Here is a 27899-nt window from a genome sequence, read left to right on the forward strand (position 1 = left end):
CGCCCAGAGAAAAATATGGTGATATTTTAGTGCTATAATTAGTTTGCAACACTGTAATATTTTGCGTTTCTGTTCGATCTCGTTTTGGGCTCAAACGAAACCTCGATTTATTTTATTTTTCACTCAGTCATACCATGAAGACCTGAGCTGAATATAAAAATCATTGAAAGATTCTCAAGTAGCTGTTGTGCGACGCGCGAAGCAATCAAAGTTTCAGAAAATTCAGCGCAACTGGAAGTAGATTTTGAGCTTAATCAGGGCGAAATCGTTTTTCCCAAATTTCTTTTAAAAAAAGCTGCATTAGCAGAAACTAACTATGGTCCGCTTGTTCTCTAGCTAGGGCCAATCTATGGGCAAAAAATGAGCAAAATCGATTTCTGACTTGTGCCGTTGTCTGGTCCATATTTGTGAGCAGTGGCTCTTAATGTTTCCTGTCTCATTTGCTTGTTTCAGGGCTACACAAAATGCGAAAGATTAAATTGACATTTACTTTCTCTCCTGATAACACAATTAGCGTTTAAGAGCTTCTGCCTGAGAGACCGGGGCAGACTTGGAAATGAAGATCGGTCGATTTAGCTTAAACTTGGTACACAAAGTCATTATGTGGACTTATGTAATATGCCAAAGTTTCAGGTTCAACGAACATTTTTTAGCCGTGTTCTGGATATCAGCCACTCGGGGGTCCCCAGAGGCTGATTTTCAGTGTAATTTTGGCCAGTTTTCAATCTCTCTTTTAGCAACGTACAATTGATTTCAGACAAGACCAAAACCATATTTGTAATGCACTATTCCTAAGCGTTTATGGGCGAAAACATTAGCTCACGGGAATTTGTCGTTAGCCCGTGACTGTTATAACAACTTGGTCCTATTTGAGGCACATGGGAAGCAACCGGAAATGGCCTGTTTTTCAGACCGCATATTTTCCATGCCCATGTTTTATATTGTGAAGTCTTAGTATCCCTGCAAAGTTCAGCCCTTAGTTTAGTAATATCCAGAAAAAAATACTGAGGTTGAGGCTTTTTTACCAAGAAAAAACTTACAAGAAAATAACTAACCAGGTCACTTTCGGTTAAAGTTTCAACAAACCGTGTCTGTAAAAATCAGCCATTTAATTTCGATTAACACCTTTTTTTCTTCTAAGTCATGAATTAGAGACTCTGAAGTTGATTGTAACCGAAAAGACTTACCGTTAATCAAAAATTTTCCTGTGATTTTTTAGGACCGATCAGATTTTGGTCCGGCAACGGTTATAAATTTTGTGGAAGAAGTCTTGAAAATTACAGATAATGGAGTCACTGTGAAAAAAACATATATATACCTAACAATCCATCTCTTGCCGGTTAATCACAATGTACCACTGCATCTTTTTTGGTCCAAACTGCAATATTAAGTTTATTCAACCCGTTCAACGAAACAAGTCTGTGGCCCCGCCGAGTAATGAAGCGCTAATTAAATCAGGAAATAAGCCACCAAGCTTTGTGATCCCATTTCGTATCATAACCCACCTGTCAGGGAGTTCTTTTCTGAAGAAAACAACTTATCAATCACTCTAAATGCAATTACAACGTCTTTCGTAACACTGCTTTAAAATCGCTTTGAACCTTAAGGAAATTTCGAATATAATTATAGCTAATTGTCTAATACAAAATGCAGTCTCGCTCTTCGAGTCTATATGCAAAGTGTCTGGATAAATTCACTTACAGTGTACTATAAACGCTTACCTGGCTTCGGGTTTAGAGGCATGCCCCTTTCTTATAATCCCTTAAAAGTGAAGCAACGTTAAAAACCTTAGCCTCAGCGATAAATTGGTCGTGAGTGCGTTGTTACGAGTAATGAAAATTCAGGTTGATTCATACCGTACATGGCGACGCTACGACACGCCAACTTATTTGTAGTTTGCTGGCTATGATTGACTTGGAATTCAGTTTTTTCTCGTCTAGATTCGTCTAGGTATAGAACTTGCTTGAGAACCTAAAGAACGAATGGATATGCTACTGAATATTTATTCATACCCAGTCCCCCAGTGCAAACGGCCTAGGTATTATAAATTGAGGACGTCCAAGACGGTCCGTTTTCCCCGCCAAGTCGCTGAATGTCTGACCAAATTACCAGAAAATTACTCATTGGCACACTTTCCCTTTCTCTATCGGAATTTTAATTTCCTTTTGTTGCTTGCTCAGTTAGTACAGATCCAGACTAAATCGGTGTACTTTGTATATCCAAAGACAAGACAGGGTAGGAGTGGATTTCCCTTCAAAAACTACTGCTCATGGCACCCCTAGCTGTAGAATTGCTGGCCCTTAACTCCGATTTCCATAGGAAGAAGGGATAATACCCAGGATGACCAGTATGCTTGCTGAGGTGGTAAGGTAAGTCGTCACAAGGTCCAGTACCTCATACCTGCTGGAGCTTAAATTGGTTATTGCTCTTCTTCCCTGCACAGGATGATAATCACCGGCTCCCATTTATACATCTGGGTGGAGAGAGACATTGTGAACGAAAAATGCCTTTCCTAAGACGACATGGCAGCGCCCTAGTAACCAGGAGCGCTCGATCCGGAGTCCAGCCCGCTAACCATTAGGCCGCGACAGTGCTATGCGCTTCGTTATTATGTTACAGGTTTACCTCGGTATGTCGTAAATTGATGAAATGCAACGCCATATTGGATGTTGTTTCACTTGAAAAGTCGAAAGAGCTTGGAGATGAATTAAGTAGTTTCACATGCCCAATATTAAATCACAGCGGAGACGCTTTGCGTGTCATGCTCAAACAATGTAATCTCCAGGCGAAAATAGGAAGTAATTTGGCCCCCTATTGTATCACGAGGCTTACTTACTTACTTACAGTCTCTATCATAACGATGTTATTCGTATTTAGAATCGATACCAAAGAGAAGCAAAGACCGAAGCTTGAAGAAAGCACCTCTGGGTGTGTCGTAGTTAAGTCGAAAGTTTCAGTACCACTAGTCACACAAGGTATTTGTGATCTCCTTGCCGGGAGAAGGAGAAAAAAACTCAAGGCTTAAAATTCTAATAATGGTGAATAGTCAGCTATGAAGGCACTTGACGTTAAAATCTCATAAATTCCAAAAACATCCATCATATTGAATCCACCAGTCTGGATTTCATGACTATTCCATGACGTCAAAATATCGTTTTTGCCAATTATAGCAAAATTAAAAGAGAAGAGAAAGGGTACTAAAGGAATGAAAAGGTGCAAAAAAACTATGTTTGTCCCAAGAAACTTAAAAACGTCAATAAAAACAGACCGAGATGAGAAAACTTAAGCTTAGGGTAATTATGCCTGACAAAACAAGGTTGCCATGGAAAAAAGGCAGAGTCCCATAAATAAGGCTTTTTTGGACTCAGCTTTTCCCACTTAACTTATACACTCAGTAAACAACTTGTTTCATTGTATTTTGATTACTTTTCTTGTTATCAACGTTTAAAGTCCCCCCTTCATCACCTTCCAGTCCCCAGGGTACAGGGTACAAATGCTGCATAAAATTTAGTTTCAAATCTGTCAGTAGGAAAATTGATTTCTAGCCTATGGTTTGTAAATATATATTTTCTTTTAATAATTCACTTCGAGATCATTAATTGTATGTTAATTTTGCGGCTAATGTCTAAAAATCTCTCCTAATAAGGAATTAAGACTTTGGCAGGAAGTGCGTAGTAGGTAATTTCTCTTGAAGTGTTTCGTAGTAAAAAAGCCTCAACCTTAGTATTTTTTTCTTGATATTACTAAACTAAGGGCTGAACTTTGCAGGGATACTGAGAATTCACGATATAAAACATGGGCATGGAAAATATGTGGTCTGAAAAACAGGCCATTTCCGGCTGCTTCCCATATGCTTCAAATAGGACCAAGTTGCGATAATAGCCACAAGCTAATGAAAAACTCCCGTGAGCTAATGTTTCTACCCATAGAAGCCTAAAAATAGGGCATTACAAATGTGGTTTTGTTTTTGTCTGAAATTAATTGTACGTTGCTAAAAGAGAGATTGAAAATTGACCAAAATTGCACTGGAAATCAGCCTCTGGGGACCCCCGAGGGGCTGATATTCAGAACTCGGCTAAAAAAAGGTCGTTGAACCTGAAACTTTGGCATATTACATAAGTCCACATAACAACTTTGTGTACCAATTTTAAGCGAAATCGGCCGATCTTCATTTCCAAGTCTGCCCCGGTCTCTCAGGCAGAAGCTCTTAAATGATGTGCTTTCGACCAATCAGGGGGGAGTATTTGGGATGGCAGTATTGTAAAGCAGGAGAACGCCTGACATTTCTGTCTTCAGCCATTAATTTACCGGTACTTAGAGGCGACAGAACGTCTTATTATAGGATCAAAACACAGAAAAGAAAATATGGTTTGGGGACTGATTTCAGAAATTATGAATGTTAATGAGACAAGCAGTGAAGATATACTGAAGCAGATATATCAGAGAATAACAGGAAATAAAATGGGTTAGCTGTTCTACAACAAGGAGAACAGCATCTCTTTAAAGAAGTGATCGGCACGTCATCAGCTTTATGATAGCTGTGACAAGAAAATCTTCCCAAAATAACTGTTTGGCAGTGTGTAAAAATTTACCTTTGTTATACAAGTGTGTATGTATCAGCTGAAGGGTAAAGCGTTAGAAGTAAAACGTTTCGGTCCAATTTACCTCCTTACTTTATTTGTTAACTTTTCAGTTTCATATGAACACAGCTGGAACGTCACAATCAGCAATATAAGTTCTACAACAGTCAGTGTCAGCTGGTTGCCTTTGAATACCAGCGGCTTAAATTCCACTGACATATTTGGCTATGTAGCTGTTTGCTTAGGCAGAGGTAGCAGTGACATTCTTCTGTTGAGTGTAGAAAATGCTTCATCCTCCAATACCGTGGTGCGCAATCTGAAATCCTACAGGAAGTACAAAGTCAAGATCGTTGCTCTCCTCAAAGATCGAGTGACTGGTGTGATAACCTTGAAAAGCAGCGAGGAAGCTGACATTCGTACCAAAGAGGGCGGTACGTAATTTTAATATTGCCAAGTTATTGTATTTAAATTGCGGGTACAAGTAATTCCTATTTTCCTCTGAAGAACGGTAAGTGAAAAACACGAGGAAGAAAAAGGTGGAATAGGAAAAAATATGATACTGTACTGAACTGAAAGGAATAATATTAATGCCCTGAAGGGGATTTAAACGCACGTTCCAGGCGCTATTAATCAGTCGGGTGGGATCACCACTACGCTATCAGGACTAATAGAACATGCTTGAAACACGACTAATTGTTAAAAGTACTGAACGGAGAATCCGTGAACCTCCCTGGCAAATATTTCATCTTTATATCCGATGACACTAGATTGTCAGTATTTTTACCATTTTCTAAATTGAAATGAAATAAAACTGACATACGTACGAAAGAGGGCAGTATGTAATTTTGGTATTTGTAACTTAGTATGTTTAAAGTGTGAGTAGTGCCTGTTTTCTTGTAAAAGCAGTTAGCACGAAGGGAAAAAAACGCGAAGAAAAAAGGGCAATTGGCAAAGATATTTAAATAATAGACCACTCTTTCTATGGGTTTACCGGCGTAAAAGACCCACGCGGGATGTTGGGAGAACGCGAGCAAAGCTTGTAAATCACGAGCCGTTAGTTGGGTTTCTAGCGGAGTTGCAGGCTTCCCATGCCTTGGCACCTTTGAAAGTAAATTGCTCGGGAAGCCCACGTCCTAACCACGTTAATAACCTCCTGAGAAATTTAAATCCACTTTAACTTTTCTTTTTTTAAGCTGGTTCTAAACTTTTTAATTTTTTTTTCTAAAATCTGAATCTAAGCATACTGAAGATATTAAAAAAAAATAGGATCTCTTAGCTCGTTGTTGAGTTGTAAGCACGTTTTAAGTTAAAATCAAGGTAGGATAGGGGCCACTGTTGCTTCGCTTTAAAATACTATTTCAGCACCGACTGATATAGGCTGGTAGTACATGTATCGATCAATCAACTGACAAGTGTTGCTTGTTTTACCACTTACCTTATTTAATCCATGGTGCCTATTTAGAATTTTGTGGCTAAACGCTCACCGCCCCCCTAATTAAAAACGATTGTTTTTTTTTTTAGTAAGAGAGCTTTGTGTTTCACAATTGCATCAAACGAAATTTTTCTTTGTCGTTTAGTTCCTGGTTATGTTCCATGGGTGTATGTATACGATCGTAGTTCCAACTCTCTCGAGATTAACTGGTCTCCAATACCTGAAGAAGATACTCATGGAGTTCTTCTTGGCTACGTCGTGTATTATAGACGTTATGGTTCCTACGAGAACTTCACCACTGTCAAAGTGAATGCAAGTACCCGAGTATTGAGGATTACAGGTCTCATGGAGGCCACGAGATATGAAATCAAAGTTGCAGGCCGTACATCTGTTGGAGAGGGTCCTTTGCGTACAACATACGAGAGCACAGGTTGGTAGCTGTATGGACATTCTTAATTTGTCCATTACTTAATTGTTAATTTTTTTTTAGTTACTGTTGTATTGGTTTCGTGATCATCTATGCCTATGCAATATATAGCCAAAGTTAGCCCACACATACGGAGTTCACGGGCTACGTCTCGCTGTTACCACTTAGTACCACTTAGCTGGAGTTGTTTCTCGGTATACTCAAGTTCTGCTTCTCGGTCATGATTGTAAATAGCCAACTTGTCTGGCTTCCACCTGTTAGGATTTGTAAGCCTATTATGTGTCGCTGGTATATTGTTTCTTTTAGTTTAAGTGGCATACCTGAGAATTAGCTAGGTGTAGCGAAGTGTTTTAGGTGCGGTGATCTGTTTAGTCTAAGAAATAAGAAAATCAACACTGTTTGGGAGGAAGGGGGATTGTTTCCAGGACGATCGAAAACCAATCTCATTGGGGGTTTTCTTAAAGAACCAATCAAATTGTCGTTTACGAAATGGGACGGTTCGTTGTTAAAACAGATTACACAGTTAAGAGAGGTAAATTTTAAGTCTCTCAGAAAGTTACTTTTTCTGTAACTTTTTTTTTTGTCACCAAAAAGGCTCTCAGGTGTTGGGAAGGGTTATGTGACAAGAACACTTCCCAAACTCTGCAGATTTCGAGACCTCTTATAAAATTTGTACTTTCTTTCTGATGTCTAGTTGTTTCACCTCCAAAAGTGTCTTCTCGTTTAGATGGCTTTTAAAATCGATATAACTTGGAATGTCAAAACCGAAGAAACTGTAATTAATCTGATCAATGGCAGCAACAGAATAAGATCATGTTATAGAATTAGAATTAGTTCTTGTTATGAAATGAGTCCATAAAGGTCCGTAAAAAATTACTCGCCAATCTGCTTTCACCGTTAGGTACTATTACAGGCTGCATAATTTAGCTGTCTTGCGGGAAAAGCTGTATTGAAGTTCTTATAGACAAAGATACTGATCAAATTATCCAAATTAAACCTTGATAAAACTAGGCTTAATATTACACTTTTTAAGGTGAAACATATTCTTTTTTGCCGAATATCATAACTAAACTTGTTGGATTAGCCTAATCACAATGGTGGTACTTGCGTGCCTATGTTTTGTCACGTTATGATCTGAGCCCATTTTGTGAGATTTCTCGTCGAGATTTGTGGTAAAACACCACAGTTTTCTGTCGCTTACACTCTCCTCTCCCGCCCCCCTTTGAAAACAACATTCAACCAGTTAAGCACAGCAATCCTGTGAGAACAGACACTTAAAATGTTCAATGTCGTATTATTTTATAGCCTCACGTAAAGGGCTTGACTTAATTAAAGTGTCTGGATACATTTTTCACTGGACCATTCCAAAGATTTTCGATGAGCTTTTTACCAGTTGTCCCTTAATCGGATCAAGATAAAGATAAAAAATACATTGAAATTTGGTATAATATATTTCATGGCAATCGATATTTCCATGGAAACAATAATTTAAGAAAATATGAAAATGGATAACACATGAATTTTGGGTGAACCAGATGTGAGATATAAAAGGTAGCACAATGCATAAGCACATGGCAAATTACAGAGAGATGTCAAACTTGACGAAGCGACATGCAGATAACAGCGGAAATCATGCAGACCTATGACATCTACAAGTTTGACATACCACGGTCTAACGACTCAACTCTACTTAAAATTACTCCTTATAACACAGCGTGAAGTGCCCTTCATAAACACGAGTGAAGCAAGGAAAAGGTCGAGTGACCGAACAGAGAACGACAAATGTACAAATGTCACGAACCGTAGGAGTCGTGTCGGCTAGTCAACCCCATTTTAGCGGAGCTTCGGCGGCCCAAAGAGCCGCCAAGGGGAGCCCCATACTCGTATAGGTAAGGAAAGGAGACCCATAAGTTGATTTTCTCATGGTTATTACGGCTAGTGGTAATGCTCGTGGGCGCGTACGCACGACGGCGGTGATGACGACGGAGTCGCGCAACATGGCGGCCATACTCCAAATAATAGGTTGACAGACCCATGCTGCCTTGGTTTAACGTGTACTTCTTTGATATTGGACATCCATGTTATTATCAATTGACACCTGTCAAAACAAGGTATCCGCTGATCAGTATCAGGTGACCATATCGCGGGCTCAGGTTTACAGCTCATCGAAGCCACTTTTTTTCGAAATTGATCGCTGACCAAGTGTGGTTTTCGATTGGATCGCGGGCTCATGTCAGGTTTACTTGTTGAAAACAGGGCAGGATTGTTCGGAAGCCGGTTAACACTAACCCAGGATTAAAGTTAACCGAATTATAACTTTTTATTCTATACAAATGTTTTTTGCTGCTTTGTTTTGTGTATTTGGTGATTATTAAAACTCGAAACAAAAGGCCAAACAATATACAGAAGACCTTACTGCAAAGTTACAAAATTCAAGGCAAAATTCTAGCTTTTCCCGGGTTAGCTTAATTTGGCTCTGAAAAACACGGTCCAGGAGCTACGCTCGAAACCCAGTGTGAAACTTGTCTTGAGTGTTTTCAGCCATGTCCTTCAATGATGTCACTAAAAGCCCGACCGAGATCCCACTAGGCTCGGTGGTGGCAGCAGAAAGCGCAACTTTAAACGGCTGTAGAAACGCGGGGATTTTATCAGTCGAGATAATTTTTTAGCTGACTAATGGGAAAACTAGTAAGTTTCATTAAAGGAAAGAACGTTTTTGTGGTTAGTCGTACTTTAATAATTGTCTAAGTCTAAGTTGAAGTACCTGCAATACATTGTTTTGACATTTATGTGTAGCTTGGTTTACATGTGGACTTGACTACGTTTTTTGAGTATCAGTAGTATCACTTCTTTTTAACAGCTAGTGAAAAAGGTGATATGAATAAATGATAATACTAACTTTGTATTAACATAAAAAACCCTTAAATCCAAATTTTGCGGAAATCCTGGCGTTTTTGGGCTTGCTTAGGATGGATTTTCATATTTATCACCAATAGACTCATCTTTTGAAAAAGTTGGCCACGTTATTGAACATGCGTAAAGACTCGATGAATTTTACAAAGTGTACGAAAATTGATTTGCAAATTAAAAAGAAATGTTTTACCAGCAAGCACTACGAGGGAAACATTTTTTGTAATTTTTGTATATTTAATTTTAGAATTTGTGGGAGGACCTTCAATAGTAAAATCAATGTAACCAGGCCTTAGACGCTGCGCTCGCAACCCCCCCCCCCTTCGCCGCCTGCTCACGTTATTTCTGTTTTGATGTCCGCCTTTTTTATCTTTTGAAGTTTAAAAACTATGCTCTATACTTAACACATTAAACGAAAAATCGAAGTTCCGCTTTGAAAATGCTACTCTTAAATCCCTCTATGGTTGGCGATTCTCTAAGCGTACAGCCTAAGGAGTTCCATATATCTGCAGCAAACCTTAGAGTGGTAAAATGCCGCCATCTTCTATGAGCAGATGGTTTCCGAATATTATGCTTAGATCTAGTATTATAATTTAAACGGGTACATAAAGAGATTGTTAATGGAAAATAGCGCGGTGTTCTGCCCTTCGGCGTTGTAAAGTCTTCCAAGACGAGGGAAAAGATTTTGTAATTGTTGCTTATTTCATTTTACAGCTTGTGGAGGGACCTTCAATGGTACTACAGGAGAAATCAATGTAATGAGCACATACTCTTCAGGATATTGCTATTGGGAAATCCAGTCACCGTTAATGAACTCAAGTATACTTCTAGTTGTTGAACATTTCCAAACGCGGTATTGCAGGTAAGAACCTTTGATTATTGCATTGTTGCCATGATCCTAATCCCACGCGTTAGTACTAGTTTTCGCCGATCGCGATATGAATCCAAAAATACCAGGCGAACGCGAAAATCTTATGTTTTGTCTTTAAGGTCTGTCGTGCATCATGTCACCAGAATTTCCCCTGCGACATTAACATCAGCAAGATTTGCGTTCACGAAATTGTTTTACTTCTCTATAAGGACACAAACCTACCACTAAGCTAGACTAACATGTGATCGGAAGCAATACTAAAAAGAACTGAGCTAAATTCACCTACGCTACCAAAATATAAACGCTTCGTGCAAATGCAAAAATGTGCAAACTATGAAGAGTATGAAAACCCAATAACGACTTATTAAGTACTTCTCGCACTAGATTTTTATGAGAAGTTTAGCCCTTTGTTTCAAAATTGTTGTATACACTCCAGACCAACAGTCATGATATTCTTTCAATCTCACCATACACTAGTATGGTTGCCTACTTAATTAGCAAGATTCTGCGTCATACCAATGCGTCGGAATCGACAAGAGTTATTTTTCTCCCTGGATAGTTTTTTTTATCAAAACCAAGAAATGAAATTCCATTGATTTTTAGCGGTAGACAAGCATTGCGTTCTATTGCGAACTCACGAGTATTTGGTTTCTGCGTCTTCACCTATCCAATGTTAAACCACTATCGTATATTCGTTGCTACTGAAAGTTCCATTGCCCTTTAAGCCCTGGCCAAACGGACTCGCAAGTGGTCGCAAGTAGCCGGAAGTTGAACTTGCGCAGATACTTGCGGTGGGTGGCCAAACTGGTTCGAAAGGTTCCTCGCTAGTACACTGAGGTCGCAAAAAACCCATTTCAAGGCATACATATCCCGTGTTTCATTGGCTAACGATAGGTCAACTTGCGTTGACTTGGGTTGGGTAGCCAAACGGTGAAAAGGTGGCTTCGAGTTGCGTGCAAATTTGATTTCGACTAAAGTGAGCGGAAGTCATCCCAAGTCAATGCAAGTCCACGCAAGGCCTGGCCAAACGGGGTCGCAAGCAGACCCAAGTTTTCAACTTGCCTCTCAGTATTTGAAGGTCTGTTTGGCCATGGCTTTAAGGCGATGAAAGATGCTGTAGGCTGAGTTGAATTTAATAGTCAAACACAGTGGATTACTTTTGTTTCTTCCTGCTGTATTTTAGTTATGGTTCAGTTGTAACTGGTAACGGCCAACATAGGTACTTTTGTGGTCAAAAGGAACCATTTGCACTTCTGGTTTCGGGAAGCTATGCCCAAGTCAGACTCTACAGTTATTATTATTATTATTATCGGACGACATTGAAGGCTTTCTATGTTGTGATGAACAATGGTAAGTTGACCGTTAGACTAATAGAATAGTGTTAAGAGATATCGGTTAACAGAAAGCACAATACTATTTTGTAAGGAAACGGGCCTGTTCGAGAAACAGTTTGGATCAACTTCAACAAGGGACTCTTATAATACAAACTAGGAAACGTCCCATTAACTCAGAAGTTCAATTAGCTCTAATCGTTTCAACAAAAAAGACCGATTTCCTTTTAATAACACCACTCTTCACTGAGTTTAAGTAAAAGGTATGACAGAACGGAAAAACAGCACAATGAGAAAAAGTATTGATAAGTAACTTTTTGTTTATCCTAATTGATAATAGACCTGAAAATGTCTTCGGCAGTTTGTTCTTCGCCTTCCGCACTTTATCATCTGGAAGTACTATACAGAATGAGTCACAAAACTTCCAGGCTTTCTCTCTTTAAGCTATTTATTCTCTTTTTGCTGCTCAACTGCGTTTTTACCAGGAGTATTAAAACTTAATGTTTCCTGTCTCATTTGCTTGTTTCAGGGCTACACAAAATGTGAAAGATTAAATTGACATTTACTTTTTCTCCTGATGATACAATTAGCGTTTAAATGATGTGCTTTCGACCAATCAGGGGGGAGTATTTGGAATGGCAGTATTTTAAGGCAGGAGAACGCCTGACATTTCTGTCTTCAGCCATTAATTTACCATTACTTAGAGGCGACAGAACGTCTTATTTTAGGATCATACAACACAAAAGAAAATATGGTTTGGGGACTGATTTCAGAAATTATGAATGTTAATGAGACAAGCAGTGAAGATATACTAAAGCAGATATATCAGAGAATAAAAGGAAATAAAATGGTTTAGTTGTTCTACAACAAGGAGAACAGCATCTCTTTAAAGAAGTGATCGGCACGTCATCAGCTTTATGATAGCTGTGACAAGAAAATCTTCCCAAAATAACTGTTTGGCAGTGTGTAAAAATTTACCTTTGTTAAACAAGTGTGCATGTATCAGCTGAAGGGTAAAGCGTTAGAAGTAAAACGTTTTGGTCCAATTTATCTCCTCACACTATTTGTTAACTTTTCAGTTTCATATGAACACAGCTGGAACGTCACAATCAGCAATATAAGTTCCACAACAGTCAGTGTCAGCTGGTTGCCTTTGAATACCAGCGGCTTAAATTCCACTGACATATATGGCTATGTAGCTGTTTGCTTAGGCAGAGGTAGCAGTGACATTCTTCTGTTGAGTGTAGAAAATGCTTCATCCTCCAATACCGTGGTGCGCAATCTGAAATCCTACAGGAAGTACAAAGTCAAGATCGTTGCTCTCCTCAAAGATCGAGTGACTGGTGTGATAACCTTGAAAAGCAGCGAGGAAGCTGACATTCGTACCAAAGAGGGCGGTACGTAATTTTAATATTGCCAAGTTATTGTACTTAAATTGCGGGTACAAGTAATTCCTATTTTCCTCTGCAGAACCTGTAAGTGAAAAACACGGGAAAGAAAAAGGTGGAATGGGCAAAAATATGATACTGTACTGAACTGAAAGAAATGTTATTTATGCCCTGAAAGGGTTTTTGAACACACGTTCCAGGCCGTATTAAGAGCCATTGCCTGTAAATATGGAGAATCCGACGACGGGTCGGAAAATTCGGACTTTCTTTTATTGCGTCAAAAAGACCTTTTTGGTGAACTATTTTCAGAAATATACTTTCAAAGTTCTAGCGAGTTCACTTTTTTGTGAAATCTAGCAAAGTTCGAAATACCGCACAATCAACCAAAATGGCCGATGCAATTTATGAAAAATTGCACATTTTCAACAGGCCAGTACAGAAAGAAGGGATCTTGGCTGGATTTCATATTCACACAGTTTATAAGTTGCACTTTGATCAGACTTCTGAGCTAAAAGTCATCTTGAAGTATATACGTTTTGTCTACTTCTCGGCTGTTTGAAAAATACAACTATCGCAATTTAATTTACGTGTAAAATTTTGACTGATTTTAGAGGGTCATAACTCTTCTAGTATACAAATCTCTTGACAAATAAAAGGACTGAAAGAAAGAGCTATCCTATGGGTATACCATATTTAAATGGCTAGTTTGGCCCGTCAAAATTAAGCGCGCTAGACGAAAAACTATAAAGGGTATTTTGAGTAATTGCGCCACACTTAGAAGACCGAGCTGAGAATTTAACTTCGATTTTGCAGTCATCTTTATGAACATAATTCCCCATGTTTCATTACACAAATTATTCTTTGACATTGTGTATCACACATGTAAGCAATAAATTAAATCATACCTGAGAAATGGGCTTGGTTAGAAGGCAAAGTCTTCTGCGTGAGAAGACGACTTGACTCTTGTGACGGGCCATAGTTTGACAATCCAAAATCGCTGTAAATTTGACAGCTAAAACCAAGAAACGTTCGCTTCTTTTTTTGGTCATTTTCCCTATGTATCTTTTTCTAAAACAATGTAGACGAAAAACTTCAAATGCAGCGGTTTTAAAAAAACTGTGACTGGTCTGCCAGCGACTTCGATATATGTTGTCGTGGTGAATTGCATGGCGTGACACCGTGACATAGAGAACAATAGGGAATAATGACAATAATGTTGTGTACACAAACGTTACATGTACACTTGCGTTTCGTTCCTAGCAAACGGCCCTATTAATCGTTGTAGTCGGGATTGGTTCTCCTTTTTTAACGTAAAAAGAGAGAACTAATAACAAGAGATAACCAAGGAAGAAGTAGCGATGCCTTCTCTCCATTTATTCGCCAAAGGTGCTCAAGTTTTGAATGCAGGACTACCTTTCCACCTTGAAGGCCGACATTTTGCCAAAATCGTCTGCTTTGGCGGCTGATTTCTAGAGGACTGTGCCATCAATACCCAGGCTTATTCTGAGGCATTATTTTAAGTATTGCTTAAGTGTACAATACACGATTTCAACGAATAATTTATGTTATGAAACATGTCGAATTATGTTTATAAAGATGACTGCGAAATCGAAGTTCTTGCTCGCTCGTCCAAAAATGGCGCAATTGGTCAAAATACCCTTTTTAGTTTTTCGTCTAGCGCGCTTAATTCTCACGGGCCAAACTAGCCATTTAGATTTGGTATACCCATAGCATAGCTCTTTTTGTAGAAACTGTTATTTTTTGAGAGATTTGTATACTAGAAGAGTTATGACCCTCTAAAATCAGTTAAAATTTTACATGTAAATTAAATTGCGATAGTTGTATTTTTCAAACGGCCATGAAATAGAGAAAACGTGTTAAGTTTAAGATGACTTTTAGCTCAGAAGAATGATCAAAGTGTAAATTACAAACTGTGAGAATATGAAATCCAGGCAAGTTCCTTTCTTGCTGTACTGGCCTGTTGAAAATTCCATCGGCCATTTTGGTTGATTGTGCGGTATTTCGAACTTTGCTAGATTTCACAAAAAAGTGAACTCGCTGGAACTTTGAAAGTATATTTCTGAAAATAGTTCACCAAAAGGGTCTTTTTGACGTAATAAAAGAAAATCCGAATTTTCCGACCCGTCGACGGATTCTCCATATTTACAGGCAATGGCTCTTAATCAGTCGGATGGGATCACCATTACGCTATCAGGACTGATATAACAAGCTTGAAACACGACTAAGTGTTAACAGTGCTGAACGGAGAATCCGTGAACCTCCCTGGCAAGTATTTCATCTTTCAATCCGATGACACTAGATTGACAGTACTTTTACCATTTTGTAAATTGAGATGAAACAAAACTGACATACGTACGAAAGAGGGCAGTATGTAATTTTGGTATTTGTAACTTATTATGTTTAAAGTGCGAGTAGTGCCTGTTTTCTTGTAAAAACGGTTAGCACGAAGAGAAAAAAACGCGAAGAAAAAAGGGCAATTGGCAAAGATATTTAAGTAATAGACCACTCTTTCTATGGGTTTACCGGCGTAAAAGACCCACGCGGGATGTTGGGAGAACGCGAGAAAAGCTTGTAAATCACGAGCCGTTAGTTGGGTTTCTAGCGGAGTTGCAGGCTTCCCATGCCTTGGCACCTTTGAAAGTAAATTGCTCGGGAAGCCCACGTCCTAACCACGTTAATAACCTCCTGAGAAATTTAAATCCACTTTAACTTTTCTTTTTTTAAGCTGGTTCTAAACTTTTTAAATTTTTTTTTCTAAAATCTGAATCTAAGCATACTGATCTTGAAGATATTGAAAAAAATAGGATCTCTTAGCTCGTTGTTGAGTTGTAAACACGTTTTTAGTTAAAATCAAGGTCAGATAGGGGCCACTGTTGCTTCGCTTTAAAATATTATTTTAGCACCAACTGATATAGGCTGGTAGTACATGTATCGATCAATCAACCGACAAATGCTGTTTATTTTACCACTTACCTTATTTAATCCATGGTGTCTATTTAGAATTTTGTGGCTAAACGCTCACCGCGCCCCTAATTACAAACTATTGCTTGTTTGTTTGTTTTTTTTTTAAGAAAGAGAGCTTTGTGTTTCACAATTGCATCAAACGAAATTTTTCTTTGTCGTTTAGTTCCTGGTTATGTTCCATGGGTGTATGTATACGATCGTAGTTCCAACTCTCTCGAGATTAACTGGTCTCCTATACCTGAAGAAGATACTCATGGAGTTCTTCTTGGCTACGTCGTGTATTTTAGACGTTATGGCTCTTACGAGAACTTCACCACTGTCAAAGTGAATGCAAGTACCCGAGTATTGAGGATTACAGGTCTCATGGAGGCCACGAGATATGAAATCAAAGTTGCAGGTCGTACATCTGTTGGAGAGGGTCCTTTGCGTACAACATACGAGAGCACAGGTTGGTAGCTGTATGGACATTCTCAATTTGTCCATTACTTAATTGTTAATTTTTGTTTAGTTACTGTTGCATTGGTTTCGTGATCATCTATGCCTATGCAATATATAGCCAAAGTTAGCCCACACATACGGAGTTCACGGGCTACGTCTCGCTGTTACCACTTAGTACCACTTAGCTGGAGTTGTTTCTCGGTAAACTCAAGTTCTGCTTCTCGGTCATGATTGTAAATAGCCAACTTGTCTGGCTTCCACCTGTTAGGATTTTTAAGCTTATTATGTGTCGCTGGTATATTGTTTCTTTTAGTTTAAGTGGCATACCTGAGAATTAGCTAGGTGTAGCGAAGTGTTTTAGGTGCGGTGATCTGTTTAGTCTAAGAAATAAGAAAATCAACACTGTTTGGGAGGAAGGGGGATTGTTTCCAGGACGATCGAAAACCAATCACATTGGGGTTTTTCTTAAAGAACCAGTCAAATTGTCGTTTACGAAATGGGACGGTTCGTTGTTAAAACAGATAACACAGTTAAGAGAGGTAAATTTTAAGTCTCTCAGAAAGTTACTTTTTCTGTAACTTTTTTTTTTGTCACCAAAAAGGCTCTCAGGTGTTGGGAAGGGTTATGTGACAAGAACACTTCCCAAACTCTGCAGATTTCGAGACCTCTTATAAAATTTGTACTTTCTTTCTGATGTCTAGTTGTTTCACCTCCAAAAGTGTCTTCTCGTTTAGATGGCTTTTAAAATAGATATAACTTGGAATGTCAAAACCGAAGAAACTGTAATTAATGTGATCAACGCTAGCAACAGAATGAGATCATGTTGTAGACTTAGATTAGTTCTTGTTATGAAATGAGTCCATAAAGGTCCATAAAAAATTACTCACCAAACAGCTTTCACCGTTAGGTACTATTACAGGCTGCATAACTTAGCTGTCTTGCGGGAAAAGCTCCATTGAAGTTCTTATAGACAAAGCTACTGATCAAATTATCCAAATCAAACCTTAATAAAACTAGGCTTAATATTACACTTTTTAAGGTGAAACATATTCTTTTTTTGCCAAATATCATAACTAAACTTGTTGGATTAGCCTAATCACAATGCTGGTACTTGGGTGCCTATGTTTTGTCACGTTATGATCTGAACCCATTTTGTGAGATTTCTCGTCGAGATTTGTGGTAAAACACCACAGTTTTCTGTCGCTTAAACTCTCCTCTCCCGCCCCCCTTTTAAAACAATATTCAACCAGTTAAGCACAACAATCCTGTGAGAACAGACACTTAAAATGTTCAATGTCGTATTAATTTATAGCCTCACGTAAAGGGCTTGATTTAATTACAGTGTTTGGATACATTTTTTACTGCACCATTCCAAACATTTTCGATGAGCTTTTTACCAGTTGCCCTTAATCGGATCAAGATAAAGATAAAAAATACATTGAAATTTGGTATAATATATTTCATGGCAATCGATATTTCCATGGCAACAATAATTTAAGAAAATATGAAAATGGATAACACATGAATTTTGGGTGAACCAGATGTGAGATATAAAAGGTAGCACAATGCATAAGCACATGGCAAATTACAGAGAGATGTCAAACTTGACGAAGCGACATGCAGATAACAGCGGAAATCATGCAGACCTATGACATCTACAAGTTTGACATACCACGGTCTAACGACTCAACTCTACTTAAAATTACTCCTTATAACACAGCGTGAAGTGCCCTTCATAAACACGAGTGAAGCAAGAAAAAGGTCGAGTGACCGAACAGAGAACGACAAATGTACAAATGTCACGAACCGTAGGAGTCGTGTCGGCTAGTCAACCCCATTTTAGCGGAGCTTCGGCGGCCCAAAGAGCCGCCAAGGGGAGCCCCATACTCGTATAGGTAAGGAAAGGAAATCCATTAGTTGATTTTCTGATGATTATCACGGCTAGTGGTAATGCTCGTGGGCGCGTACGCACGACGGCAGCGATGACGATGGAGTATGGTGGCCATACTCCAAATAATAGGTTGACAGACCCATGCTGCCTTGGTTTAACGTGTACTTCTTTGATATTGGACATCCATGTTATGATAAATTGACACCTGTCAAAACAAGGTATCCGCTGACCAGTATCACTTGACCATATCGCGGGCTCAGGTTTACAGCTCATCGAGGTCACGTGTTTTTTTTTGAAGTTGAGAGCTGACCAAGTGCTGGTTTTCGATTGGATCGCGGGCTCATCTTAGGTTAACTTTTTGAAAACGTGGCACGATTGTTCGGAAGCCGGTTAACGCTAACCCAGGATTAAAAGTTAACTGAGTTATAACTTTTTATTCTATACAAATGTTTTTTGCTGCTTTGTTTTGTGTATTTGGTGATTATTAAAACTCAAAACAGAAGGCCAAACACTATACAGAAGACCTTAATGCAAAGTTACAAAATTCAAATGAAAATTCTACCTTTTCCTGGGATAGCTTAATCGGGCTCTGGAAAACCCGGCCCAGGAGCTACGCTCGAAACCCAGCGTGAAACTTGTCTTGAGTGTTTTCAGCCATGTCCTTCAATGACGTCACTAGAAGCACGACTCCGATCCCACTAGGCTCGGTCGTGGCAGCAGAAAGCACAACTTTAAACGTCTGTAGAAACGGGGGAATTTTATCAATAGAGATAATTTTTTAGCTGACTAATGGGAAATCTAGTAGGTTTCATTAAAGGAAAGAAAGTCTTTGTGGTTAGTTGTACTTTAATAATTGTCTAAGTCTAAGTTGGAGTACCTGCAATACATTGTTTTGACATTTATCTGTAGCTTGGTTTACATGTGTACTTGTCTACGCTTCTTGAGTCTCAACAGTATTACTTCTTTTTAACAGCTAGTGAAAAAGTTGATATGGATAAATGATAATACTAACTTTGTATTAACAAAAAAACCCTTAAATCCAAATTTTACCGAATTTCTGGCGTGTTTGGGCTTGCTTAGAATAGATTTCTCAAATTTTCCACGAATAGACTCATCTTTTAAAAAATTTGGCCTTGTTTTGACAGGTGTCAATTTATCATAACATGGATGTCCAATATCAAAGAAGTACATGTTAAACCAAGGCAGCATGGGTCTGTCAACCTATTATTTGGAGTATGTTCGCCATATTGCGCGACTCCGTCGTCATCGCTGCTGTCGTACGTACGCGCCCACGAGCATTACCACTAGCCGTGATAATCATGAGAAAATCAAACATAATGCTTAGATCTAGTATTATAATTTAAACGGGTACATAAAGAGATTGTAAATGGAAAATAGCACGGTGTTCTGCCCTTCGGCGTTGTAAAGGCTTCCAAGACGAGAGAAACGATTTTGTAATTGTTGCGTATTTCATTTTATAGCTTGTGGAGGGACCTTCAATGGTACTACAGGTGAAATCAATGCAGTGGGCACATACTATTCAGGATATTGCTATTGGTAAATCCAGTCACCGTTAATGAACTCAAGTATACTTCTAGTTGTTGAACATTTCCAAACGCGGTATTGCAGGTAAGAACCTTTGATTATTGCATTGTTGTCATGATCCTACTCCCACGCGTTAGTACTAGTTTTCGCCGATCGCGATATGAATCCAAAAATACCAGGCGAACGCGAAAATCTTATGTTTTGTCTTTAAGGTCTGTCGTGCATCATGTCACCAGAATTTCCCCTGCGACATTAACATCAGCAAGGTTTGCGTTCACGAAATTGTTTTACTTCTCTATAAGGACACAAACCTACCACTAAGCTAGACTAACATGTGATCGGAAGCAATACTAAAAAGAACTGAGCTAAATTCACCTACGCTACCAAAATATAAACGCTTCGTGCAAATGCAAAACTGTGCAAACTATGAAGAGTATGAAAACCCAATAACGACTTATTAAGTACTTCTCGCACTAGATTTTTATGAGAAGTTTAGCCCTTTGTTTCAAAATTGTTGTATACACTCTAGACCAACAATCATGATATTCTTTCAATCTCACCATACACTAGTATGGTTGCCTACTTAATTAGCAAGATTCTGCGTCATTCCAATGCGTCGGAATCGACAAGAGTTATTTTTCTCCCTGGATAGTTTTTTTTATCAAAACCAAGAAATGAAATTCTATTGATTTTTAGCGGCAGACAAGCATTGCGTTCTATTGCGAACTCACGAGTGTTTGGTTTCTGCGTCTTCACCTATCCACTGTTAAACCACTATCGTATATTCGTTGCTACTGAAAGTTCCATTGCCCTTTAAGCCCTGGCCAAATGGACTCGCAAGTGGTCGCAAGTAGCCGGAAGTTGAACTTGCGGAGATACTTGCCGTGGGTGGCCAAACGGGTTCGCAAGGTTCCTCGCTAGTACACTCATATCCTGTGTTTCATTGGCCAATGATAGGTCAACTTGCGTTGACTTTGGGTGGGTGGCCAAACGGTGAAAAAGTTGCGCCGACTTGCGTGCAAATTTGATATCGACTAAAGTGAGCGGAAGTCATCCCAAGTCAATGCAAGTCCACGCAAGGCCTGGTCAAACGGAGTCGCAAGTAGACCCAAGTTTTCAACTTGCCTCTCAGTATTTGCAAGTCCGTTCGGTCAGGGCTTTAAGGCGATGGCCGGTGCTGTAGCGTGAGTTGAATTTAATAGTCAAATACAGTTGGTTACTTTTGTTTCTTCCTGTTGTATTTTAGTTTTGGTTCAGTTGTAACTGGTAATGGTCAACGTACGTACTTTTGTGGTCAAAAGGAACCATTTGCACTTCTGGTTTCGGGAAGCTATGCCCAAGTCATACTCTACAGTTATTATTATTATTATCGGACGACATTGAAGGCTTTCTATGTTGTGATGAACAATGGTAAGTTAACCGTTAGACTAATAGAATAGTGTTAAGAGATATCGGTTAATAGAAAGCACAATACTATTTTGTAAGGAAACGGGCCTGTTCGAGAAACAGTTTGGATGAACTTCAACGAGGGACGCCAATAATACAAACTGGGAAACGTCCCATTAACTCAGAAGTTCAATTAGCTCTAATAGTTTCAACAAAAAAGACCGATATCCTTTTAATAACACTACTCTTCACTGAGTTTAAGTAAAAAATATGACAGAACGGAAAAACAGCACAATGAGAAAAAGTATTGATAAGTAACTTTTTGTTTATCCTGATTGATAACAGATCTGAAAATGTCTTCGGCAGTTTGTTCTTCGCCTTCCGCATTTTATCATCTGGAAGTACTATACAGAATGAGTCACAAAACTTCCAGGCTTTCTCTCTTAAAGCTATTTATTCTCTTTTTGCTGCTCAACTGCGTTTTTACCAGGAGTATTAAAACTTAAGAATGGATGCCTAGAAAAATCGACCTAAATCGCCTATCAATGGCATAAGTCGATAAATTGATTTGGCTTGTATTTTGCCCATAGATAGGTCCTAGTAAGAAAAGAAACGGACCATAGTTAGTTTCTGCTAATACAGCTTTCTTTGGGAGAAATATGCCAAAAACGATTTCGCCCTGATTCGGCTGAAAATCTACTTCCGGTTTTGCTGAATTTTCTGAATATTTGATTGGTTCGCGCTCCGCAGAACAGCTACTTGAGAATCTTTCAATGGATTTTATATTTAGTCCAGGTCTTCATGGTATGACTGAGTGAAAAATAAAGTAAATCGAAGTCAGTTTTGAGTCCGAAACGAGATCAAACAGACACGCAAAATTTTACAATGTGTTGCAACTGAATTATTACATTAAAACATCGCCATATTTTTCTATGGGCTATAGCTTTAAATACCATAAAAACACTTTCTACGGGTTAAACATACACCCACCTGTTAGGATATCAAAAATATCTCTGAACAAATGGTTTTAAGTCGCCCGCCTTGGCCTGTGTTTCTCATAGATTTGCTCAAAATCCGCCGTTGGAATGTAAACAATTGCGTGACGCGGATAGTCACTCTCGAGTAAATATTCGTTTTCAATAATCCGATGAAAGCAATTTTTGAAACGATGTGTGGATAAAATAATGGAAAAATTTTTTTTCTCTTTTTTTTGCTTAAGTTAGTATAAATATGAATGGATATTTTTCATTTGCATTGCAACACCCACGACATCCCTGATAAAGAATGTGAGTACAGTGCTCCGGGAAATGATTCAGGTGAATAATGTTTAACACTTGTTTATTTCCACAAGATGGCTCAGTTATTCATTTCACTAATAAGTTACAATACAGTGGCAGTTTTAGAGATACACTTAACCAATCCTCTATGGTTTGAGACAATTGAATCATTTACTGACAAACAAAGTCAAGTGGAAATACCATAAATTCTATAAACTACTAACTGCGTGACGGCATCTCAGCTCTTCTAGCTGTGTACAGAATTTGTTTGTACACAATATTCTCAAACTCAGCTAGAAAACCCGGAATTTCTTGAATTGAATTAGCCGAGAAAAAAATTGCGTTTGCGTTTCATGTCATACTGGGAAAAAAAATCCATCTTTTCTACTTTGGTTGTTTGATTGCAGATCATAACACTGGTAGACAAATCAACATTACAGTGGTCGATCTATGAACAGCTAACGTCCATCTTGTTTTGTTCGCGGAAGTCGGCCATGGAAGAGCGAATTTAAATGAAATATATATAATTTGATTAAGCAATTAGCCAAAATAGAGGGCCTCGATAAAACCAGGAATATGCAACATTCCGGAACATCCCGGAACATTCCGGAACATCGAATAATTATAATAGTTTTGCGAAAAATATCTAAATTTGAATTTGTAAAGATTATTCCCAGATTTCGTTTTTCACAGAAAACCAAGGTGGTAGCGTTCGAGCTCCTTAATCAGACCTAAAAATATGGGTGCACTAGTGTGATTTCTTTATTCCATTCATTACGTCAATACAAAGAAATGCGAATACACGATTTCTCATGAAGAAATAGTTTCTGCATGAGATAGAAATAGAACTCTTCAGCATTGAGTTTCTTGTCTAAACTAGTTCGGACTTCTCGAGCTCTGATGACAGTGTGAACAAATCCAAACAAAATCTAAAACCATTTAGCCACGCGCGCGCTGTCTTGCAGGGTCGCTGGTCAAAACTTTATTGTCTCAAGAAATATTTGTTACAAGTGTTCAAATGCATTTCCTGGAAAATTTTTTGTACAGTACAAGTTAATACTTAATTAATTAAAAATACTTTTACCGCAGGCTATAATCTATTCATCGCTAATTCAACTTCACGTGCAGATCGTTATCTGACATGCGATCAAACTTAGGTTTCTATCGAGCCATTCGTACACCACCAAAGTAGACCAGACATGCGAAGTACGAGCGTGAACGCGCTGCTCTAATCTTTGATTACTACTAGTTAATAATAACTTGCTTATTACTTGGGCTTCCGGGAAGGCTTGGTGGGTCATAGTGTCAGGCGTTCCTAGCGAAGCGGCGCGAAAACTGGGGATGATAGATAGCATCAGTGACAAAACTATGGCTACTGACTTAACAAGCAACTGTATGATACTCAGAACGAACACCTCAGATGTTGAAGAAATCAGGGATCAAAAAAGGAGACGCAATGAGTTACCTGGCATTCATTGTCCGAATCGTCCATGTATGTGTTGAAAAACAGAGTGCTGTAAAGCGACGTGCCGCAATTGGCGGGAAAGAAGAGGAGCCTGCACTCATGGTAGTCAGTTAAATGAATCAACGCTCCCTTTCCCGCCCCTACCGACTCCCCTATCCCCAATAATATCTTTTCATATTTCGAGCTGATACCAGTTTATTTTTGTTTATTTTCGTTTTGAAAATTCAATTTTACATATTTTCTCATAATGATTATAATTATTCGATGTTCCGGAATGTTCCATGTTCCATGTTCCATATTTCTGGTTTTATTGACGGCCCAAAATAGGTTGGCCGCCAAAACAGTTTAGGGTTTAGCCTAACCCTAATCCTAAATTTTAAGACTGAAAAAAAAAAAAAAAAAAGAAAAAAAGAAACATATTTCAAGATAATATTATCGAGCAGTTCAGTTGTTTGAAAAGAAACATTCGCTCACAATAAACTATATGTACAGCAGGTGCGTAACCTGGAAAGCAGTCCGTCCAGCACAGTAATTGTTCAAATTAATAGCTTACCGAGTCACTGGCACTGTTGATGTCTCTTATTTATGATTTAAACTTTTAGGATTTGTTTAGTTTACTTTTCCCGACCTTTTAGAAGGAGAAAAGGCACAAAATGTTGACAAGCTGCCTGGTAGAAATAAAAACGTTTAAGACGGATTCCGCTCAAAGTTTGAGCAATAAGTGCAAAAATTATTTACGAAAAATCTACTCATAGTAAGGTAACTTTTGGAATACTATTTAAAACAACTCAATCTAGTTAATTTCTCTAAGTGACCCCGCGATTAAATTCTCAAGCATTCTCGAGAAAGTTAAAGTCAAACCTCGTAAGAATGCGTAAAGCATGTGTTTTTGTGTTTTTAACTACTGCGAAACGTCTGTTTTAACTGAAATATGGATAACTTCAAGTTCAATTTTCTCTCGCGGGGTCAGCTTGAGAGCTTTAGTCTCAATAAGTTCTTCTTTACTGTGTTCAAAATATAACCATGCTATGAGGTTTTTTTGGTGACTTAATTTTTGCCATTATTGTTCGAATGTTCTGCGGAAATCATCTTAAACCGGGAATCGATCCGTCGAAGTCAACAAATACAAATTTAATCACTGTAGCGTTCCTTCAGATCACGTAAGGCTGCAAACCAACAAGATCAACTTGTTATTATGCTTAACAAATGAACTTAGAACGATTTTCTTTCTAGAAATCGTTCTTGTAATTAAAATGATCAAAGAAAGAACGACATCTTAAAACGACATAGCGGTAACACCTGAACTCCAAGTGAATTGCTTTTAATTGGCGTTTTTAATAAACGAAATTTCTAAAGCGATGCCTTTCAAATTATTAAAGTTAAAAGTGGTCCATTATGTTTTTCTCTTTTCACCCAAATGTTCTAAGATAGCCATCTGCAGTTTGTTGGAAACGAATTATATATTTAGGGTGACCGCCCGCGTCAGGCAATTGTTTACATTCCCACGGCGGTTCAGGGGAAAATTTATGAAAAACACAGGCCAAGGCGAGCGACTTAAAACCATTTGCCCAGAGATGTTTTTTTTTTTATTTTCAAACAGGTGGGTGTATAGTTAACCCGTAGAAAGTGTTTTTGTGGCATTTAAAGTTATCGCCCAGAGAAAAATATGGTGATATTTTAGTGCTATAATTAGTTTGCAACACTGTAATATTTTGCGTTTCTGTTCGATCTCGTTTTGGGCTCAAACGAAACCTCGATTTATTTTATTTTTCACTCAGTCATACCATGAAGACCTGAGCTGAATATAAAAATCATTGAAAGATTCTCAAGTAGCTGTTGTGCGACGCGCGAAGCAATCAAAGTTTCAGAAAATTCAGCGCAACTGGAAGTAGATTTTGAGCTTAATCAGGGCGAAATCGTTTTTCCCAAATTTCTTTTAAAAAAAGCTGCATTAGCAGAAACTATGGTCCGCTTGTTCTCTAGCTAGGGCCAATCTATGGGCAAAAAATGAGCAAAATCGATTTCTGACTTGTGCCGTTGTTTGGTCCATATTTGTGAGCAGTGGCTCTTAATGTTTCCTGTCTCATTTGCTTGTTTCAGGGCTACACAAAATGCGAAAGATTGAATTGACATTTACTTTCTCTCCTGATAACACAATTAGCGTTTAAGAGCTTCTGCCTGAGAGACCGGGGCAGACTTGGAAATGAAGATCGGTCGATTTAGCTTAAACTTGGTACACAAAGTCATTATGTGGACTTATGTAATATGCCAAAGTTTCAGGTTCAACGAACATTTTTTAGCCGTGTTCTGGATATCAGCCCCTCGGGGGTCCCCAGAGGCTGATTTTCAGTGTAATTTTGGCCAGTTTTCAATCTCTCTTTTAGCAACGTACAATTGATTTCAGACAAGACCAAAACCATATTTGTAATGCACTATTCCTAGGCGTTTATGGGCGAAAACATTAGCTCACGGGAATTTGTCGTTAGCCCGTGACTGTTATAACAACTTGGTCCTATTTGAGGCACATGGGAAGCAACCGGAAATGGCCTGTTTTTCAGACCGCATATTTTCCATGCCCATGTTTTATATTGTGAAGTCTTAGTATCCCTGCAAAGTTCAGCCCTTAGTTTAGTAATATCAAGAAAAAAATACTGAGGTTGAGGCTTTTTCACCAAGAAAAAACTTACAAGAAAATAACTAACCAGGTCACTTTCGGTTAAAGTTTCAACAAACCGTGTCTGTAAAAATCAGCCATTTAATTTCGATTAACACCTTTTTTTCTTCTAAGTCATGAATTAGAGACTCTGAAGTTGATTGTAACCGAAAAGACTTACCGTTAATCAAAAATTTTCCTGTGATTTTTTAGGACCGATCAGATTTTGGTCCGGCAACGGTTATAAATTTTGTGGAAGAAGTCTTGAAAATTACAGATAATGGAGTCACTGTGAAAAAAACATATATATACCTAACAATCCATCTCTTGCCGATTAATCACAATGTACCACTGCATCTTTTTTGGTCCAAACTGCAATATTAAGTTTATTCAACCCGTTCAACGAAACAAGTCTGTGGCCCCGCCGAGTAATGAAGCGCTAATTAAATCAGGAAATAAGCCGCCAAGCTTTGTGATCCCATTTCGTATCATAACCCACCTGTCAGGGAGTTCTTTTCTGAAGAAAACAACTTATCAATCACTCTAAATGCAATTACAACGTCTTTCGTAACACTGCTTTAAAATCGCTTTGAACCTTAAGGAAATTTCGAATATAATTATAGCTAATTGTCTAATACAAAATGCAGTCTCGCTCTTCGAGTCTATATGCAAAGTGTCTGGATAAATTCACTTACAGTGTACTATAAACGCTTACCTGGCTTCGGGTTTAGAGGCATGCCCCTTTCTTATAATCCCTTAAAAGTGAAGCAACGTTAAAAACCTTAGCCTCAGCGATAAATTGGTCGTGAGTGCGTTGTTACGAGTAATGAAAATTCAGGTTGATTCATACCGTACATGGCGACGCTACGACACGCCAACTTATTTGTAGTTTGCTGGCTATGATTGACTTGGAATTCAGTTTTTTCTCGTCTAGATTCGTCTAGGTATAGAACTTGCTTGAGAACCTAAAGAACGAATGGATATGCTACTGAATATTTATTCATACCCAGTCCCCCAGTGCAAACGGCCTAGGTATTATAAATTGAGGACGTCCAAGACGGTCCGTTTTCCCCGCCAAGTCGCTGAATGTCTGACCAAATTACCAGAAAATTACTCATTGGCACACTTTCCCTTTCTCTATCGGAATTTTAATTTCCTTTTGTTGCTTGCTCAGTTAGTACAGATCCAGACTAAATCGGTGTACTTTGTATATCCAAAGACAAGACAGGGTAGGAGTGGATTTCCCTTCAAAAACTACTGCTCATGGCACCCCTAGCTGTAGAATTGCTGGCCCTTAACTCCGATTTCCATAGGAAGAAG

The 27899-nt window shown here is 38.5% G+C and overlaps 1 pseudogene across 1 annotated transcript in view; it reads left to right on the plus strand.

Annotated features, from left to right (window-relative positions):
- The window catches only part of LOC145484699 (uncharacterized), a 123809-nt pseudogene that overhangs the window by 40424 nt on the left and 55486 nt on the right, over positions 1-27899 (plus strand). Inside the window, exons 11-18 of the transcript XR_014049061.1 lie at positions 4694-5011; positions 6158-6442; positions 10064-10211; positions 11404-11570; positions 12631-12948; positions 16088-16372; positions 19735-19882; positions 21045-21208. The product of XR_014049061.1 is annotated as an uncharacterized LOC145484699 (transcript). The remainder of the gene's footprint in view (positions 1-4693; positions 5012-6157; positions 6443-10063; positions 10212-11403; positions 11571-12630; positions 12949-16087; positions 16373-19734; positions 19883-21044; positions 21209-27899) is intronic.

Source organism: Orbicella franksi, chromosome 4 (genome assembly GCF_964199315.1).
Source record: "Orbicella franksi chromosome 4, jaOrbFran1.1, whole genome shotgun sequence".
NCBI lineage: Eukaryota > Metazoa > Cnidaria > Anthozoa > Scleractinia > Merulinidae > Orbicella > Orbicella franksi.